The sequence below is a fragment of the Episyrphus balteatus genome, chromosome 1 (genome assembly GCF_945859705.1).
Source record: "Episyrphus balteatus chromosome 1, idEpiBalt1.1, whole genome shotgun sequence".
Lineage (NCBI taxonomy): Eukaryota > Metazoa > Arthropoda > Insecta > Diptera > Syrphidae > Episyrphus > Episyrphus balteatus.
This window is the reverse complement of record NC_079134.1, coordinates 56,636,996-56,642,994: the sequence shown is the minus strand read 5'-3', so window position 1 is coordinate 56,642,994 and position 5,999 is coordinate 56,636,996.

Here is a 5,999-nt window from a genome sequence, read left to right as displayed (position 1 = left end):
AATCTCTACGTTTCTGTATTTCAGGACTTGATAACCGATATCCAAGATGATTCCATGCTCCTTCATGAAGTCGATTCCAATAATGCAGTCATCACATATATCTGCCACCAAAAACACATGGGAAAATTTTAGTTCTGCCAAACGGATCTCAAGACGAACTTCTCCACTGCTTCTCCTGTGGCTGTCTTCAGACGGTAGCTGTTGGTGTTATGTAGCCATGTCATCTTTACCAAGTCTCTTCGTACAATAGAGGCGGTGGCACCGGTGTCAATTGTAGCCACGTGTTGTTTGCTGTTTATGATTGCCTCCACTGTCAGACTTTTGTTGTCTCGTTTAGTCTGTGAGACTTGAATTGTGGTTCTGGGGTCATCGATACCAGAAACCAGCTTCTGCCCCTCGAAGATGGTTCTTACTCGTTTCCCGAATGGGAATCAAGCTGAGGATGATTGCTGGTTGTATCGCTTACCTGTTGTTGGGTATTATTCCTGTTTCCACAGTGTTTGCAAGCAGTTCTTCTTGGTGGCAATCTGCACTGCCGCTGGAGATGTCCAGTCTTGTTACAGTTCCAGCATCGAGCAGCTCCGTCTCGCTGGTTTCTTTGGAATGCGAGTTTTTGACAAGAGCATTCCTCCACTGCAACTTCTCTTACCCGATGAACGCCTTGAGAAGCCTGTTCTGCTGCTTCCATAGTGAGTGCAAACGCTAATGCTTCAGGAAGGGAACGTTTTCCAGCTGTTCGAATTGCTCCCTGAAGATTTATATCAGATACAGCACGTACAAAGGCTTCTGTCGCAAACTGATTGATAATGTCGTCTCCTGCTGTCGGATATGCCAGATGAGCTAACCTTTCAATATCTGCTTGGAGTTGTTGCAGAGTTTCTCCTCTTTTCTGGACTCTTGTATTGAGTTGGACGCGGAAGACTTCCTGCATATGGCCATCTCCAAAGCGTTTTTCAATGACCTGGACAAGAGCGTTAAAGTTACCATTCTTTTCTAGTGGTAAAGTTTGTAACAACTCAGCAGCAGGACCTCTAAGAGCAAGAGTCAGCGCTATACATTTGTCTTCGTCATCCCAGCCATTTTTTGTGGCAGCTGCCTCAAACTGTTTCTTGTAGATCGACCAAGAACTTTGTCCATCAAAGGTTGGTGGATGCATTTCTTTCTTCTTTAAATACTCACCAGAACTTTCTCGCACCTTAATTTTTCGAACCTTGTCAAGTTCTTCGGTAAAACTTTGCATTTTAACATCCATTCCTTTCAATTTGTCATCGAATTTTATTTCTACTTTCTCGAGTTTTTCTTCAAATTTCTCGAACTTTTCTTGAGATTGTTTTTCAACACCTTTGATGGAAGCATCAAGAGCAACGAACTTGTTCTCGATAGCATCAAGCTTACCTTCGATGAGGTTTTTCTGTTCATCTAGAAGGTTCTTTTGCTCTGTGCGTTGTTGTTCCATTTGTTCTCTCTGTTCTTTGCATTGTGTCTCAATTTTTTCGAGAACACTACTCTGTTGTTTTTCTAATTGTTCTCTCTGTTCCTTGCGTTGTGTCTCAATTTATTCAAGAAGATTTTACTCGAACTTAGCAAGGAGAACAGACATCATGGACGACATATCGGAAGCGGAACCAGTACTTACTTGTTCTTCTGTCATTTCAACTTCGAATTGAAATGTATCCAAATCTTCGTTTTTCTGGGTTAAATAATCCTGTAGACGAATAATGAGATCATTTTTCGATCCAGCAGTAGGAAGACTTCGCTTAGTTAATTCCGCCTTCAGCTCAGTCAAACTTAACTGATTTAGTGTTTTGCCCATTTTAACATTTCAAAACGCGAGCACTTTTAATTATTTCAAAATGTTTTACACTTTGTTTATTGTTAAAACACACACGCACTTTTTATTTTATTCGCGAAACTATCTGATTCGCACAAAAAAATAAGTTTTATTCCACTTTTCTGACACCAATGTAATGTTTTATTCCGGGTTCACAATAAAACTTATTTAATTTCCACTTATATTTCCGTTCAAATAAGAACACACTTTTTTTCAACTCAATTTACTTTTATTATTCGCTCAAACAAACACACTTTTAAATCACTTTATTTACTACTAACAATTCGCAACACTTTATTTCACTTTGTACTGTACTCTTTCACTTTCAAGATTAAACTGTATCCGGTCGGTGTCTACGCTGCCCTTTTATACCGGAATCTCGAGACTCGAGAACGTCCTCGAAGGCTCTCGGCCCTGCCTCTCGAAACTTCCTTTCCAGGAAGGGCACTTCATACTTCCAGTCTAGTGGGATAATTTGAGATGTGTTCAGCTCTTAATTCACATTTCTACCTTTGCAGTAGTAGGTAGTGTGTTCAGACTTTTATCTTAAAAGTAGTTCAGTAATTCATCGTTACAATACATTGAATACAATTTTGGAAAATGCATAAAGGGTTTAATTACACATATTAAAATAATTTACTCTAACATTATGGTTATTTGTAGAAATTAATCATTAATATTTTTGTTTTTGTTTGTGGAATTTGCAAATTAATCGGTGATTGGCATAAATTAATAAACACTTAAAAAATCAAATATTGCATCCAAAAACGAATAAATTCTCCAAAAACGAGACTTATTTAGCTATCGTTTATTTATTGACGATTATTGAGAAAATAAAAAAAAAAAAAATTCCAATTTCGGGAATTGAACCTCAGACACCCGAGTAAGAGGCAACTACTAAATCACCTAGACTAATACGACTTCTAAGGATACGAAAACTTTTATTTATATAAACTATTTAAGAAATATTGAATCAGAATTGACTTAAAATAGCTTTAAAGATTCTCAAACTGTAAAACGATTATCATCGATTCGATTATCGTTTTCAAAGTTACGGAATGACCCCCCGGTCTTATAGAAACCGTTACCGTTAGTTGGGTCATGCGATCCTAATGAAAAGCAAGATCACGATTGATGATCCTGATGAAAAGCAAGATATCATGTAGTTGTTGTAAAACGTGTTAAATAATTATCTATATGGATCATGTAGGAAAATAAAAAAACGGCTATTGGCTACTTTTTGCAAATTTTCAAAATGTGAAAAGTTTTTACACACATACAGTAGCGACATCTTCTCGCGAAAAATAGTTCATTTTTTTTGCAGTTGGTATGAATCATGGTATAAAAAGACAAGGTATGATCATTATAGCCGCCATCTTACAAAATGGGGTAATAAGGTTTTGACGTTTGGCAATTGGCACAGTCAAAAGCAACAACAATTTCCAAGACAAATTTGTTTAAAACAACAATTTCAATGGGCAGCTGTCAAAATCTTAAGTAGCCATTTTTAAGTTTTCTCGCTCCCTTCAACCACATCATTACAGAAATGATTATATTTATCAATAAAAAAATTACACAAAAAAATAGTAAACAAATGTATTCTTCTAATTGAAACAATCGCTCATGAATGCAAACGAAGTGCTTGAAGTGTTCAAACAAGTCCAGAGATACCCAAAGGAGATGGGAAACTTTCGTACGTTTTACCCCCCAAACCCCATTTGTTTATTTCGTGTTGTTGTAATTTCTTTGGTATTCGTGAATAAATGTGAAAAACACACACAGTGTAACCACAGTGTTTTTACGTATACTTAGCCAAAAGCGTCCGTTTTTTCACGCATACTTAGCCAAAATTGTCCGATTTTTCACGCATACTTAGCCAAAAATATCCGTCGGAGCTTGTAGGCAAACGCGTTTGACGTCAGAAGTTTCCCATCTCCTTTGGGTATCTCTGAACAATTGTTCTTAAGTCGTTGCTCCAATGAATGAAAGCTAAGTCATTCATGCCTATTACAGAAGACGCAGTGACTCAGTCCCCGGGAATTTACTCGATCCGCAACCGAATCAAATTTCAATCTGTGAACTCCCCGGGATGAACTGTATTATCGATCCACGAAAACACACTAAACTGCTTACCGACATATGTCATTGTTGACACTTACATAGCCAAATGTCATTCTATCACTTCCGCACCGGCGGCTTCGGTAATAAGAAATCTTGTGAAAGTGACTCTCACTCCCGCCGCAGTGCATCTGCGTCTTCGGTAATAGGCATGATTATTCCACAAATTGCTACTTTGGTTGTATGTTTGTTGTCCAAGACACTCAAGACAGTGGCTACACGAATTTGTTGAAAATAGCAATTTCCGCTTTCACTGAGAACGGCTAGCATTATCCATTAGGGGTATTCACGATTCGATGCAAATGGTCTTGTATCGTTGCAAAAGTGTAGCAATTTCTTAAATAAAACAACCAAATATAAGGGGTATTCACGATCCGGTGCAACAAAAATGTGTAAAATTGCTAAATTTTGTTTTTCTACTTCTACAACTACAACAGACAAATTTTGCACCATTCTATTTTATTTTTGCAATAGGGTTGGGGTATAGGAAAAGTGTAGTCTGTATATTTGGCTGTTTAAGTTTAAGAAAATGTTACACTTTTGCACGTTTGCAACGATACAAGACCATTTGCATCGAATCGTGAATACCCTTATTGTTCTTTTTGGTGCTTCGGCAATTGCATAAATTGATGAAGTCTTCTTGAAACTAATTGCAATTGGATTCATTTGGCCGAGATTCTTGACGATCGGTCATTCTTGTATCCGTTGTTGAAGCAATTGCTTCGATAAAAATCCAAAGGCATTCTACAAATGGATTTAAAAATTTATTAGAAGTCTCAATGGATACAAATAATAAAATGTAGATACCTTAAAACAAATATTTATAAAATAAAACCTATATGCTTTGGTGCTGTTCTTCGTCTCCATTTTTTTTTTTTATGCAAATGTCAAAAAAAGGCGTGTTCATTTAAAGTTTTCTTTATAAGCTACGTCCAGCTATGATTTTGTTTTACTTTTTGTTTAGATGTGTTTGTTCATCATCATCATTTTGTTTGTGATTTCAAAAAGTGAGAAATTTTCAAAAAGTGAAACTTAAAACCTTATTAGCTTTCACTTTTGTTTTTCTGAGGTAAAAGATAGAATTTCGTAGTGTGTTGGAAGGAGACAAAATATTTTTTCTACTTTTGTACTTTTTGTTGTTGAATTAAGCTAAGCCTGGAGATGAAAGATATAATTTCGCAGTGTATTGGTGAAAGACAAAACATTTTTTCACCTTTGTACTTTTTGAAGGTGAATGTAGTTAAAGGCTTAAGGCTTAACTACATTCAACTTCAAAAAGTACAAAAGTGAAAAAATGTTTTGTCTTTCACCAACACACTACAAAATTCTATCTTTCATCTCAGAAAAACAAAAGTGAAAGTTAAAACATTTTTAACTTTTACTTTTTCACTTTTTGAAAACACCAACACATGCAAACCAACAACTTAAGAACATGATTGCTAGATGGCGTTGCAAAGGATAATTTTCAATGAATATGCCTTTTTTTGACAGATGATTTTTTGTAAACAAAAAAAATTTTCTGCAAAAATTTATAAATTCCAAACAAATTCCAATCCAACATAATCTTTCAAAATAGAGCAAGATCCCAGGGCCGCCAGACATTACTTATTTTCTCAAGAAAAAAATGTATGGAATTACGTAGTGCTAGGCCATACTATTAGTGAATGGATACTGGCTATCTTGTGCCGACGGCCATTTTACCACTAACAGGTGCTAAAGGTACGAAAAATACGTAGTTAGATTTCTTATTTTCTCAAGGCTGATTTTTATATATGATCAGCGATGCCAACTGAGGCATAATTATGCCTTTTAGGCATAATTTTATTAGCTAAGGCATTGAGGCTTATTTTTTGCCAAAAAGGCATAATTTTTTTCATTCCAATATTTTGATAAAAAATGACTAAAAATCAATATATTCTATATTTTTTAAATAAAGGTGTTTGAAATTTTATTTACAGAATTTGTTTTTACCATTTAACACATGATAGTGTTTAATTTTTCGAAGAATTTTGTCGACACTTATCAATTTTACTAAAAAATAATCAGGAAA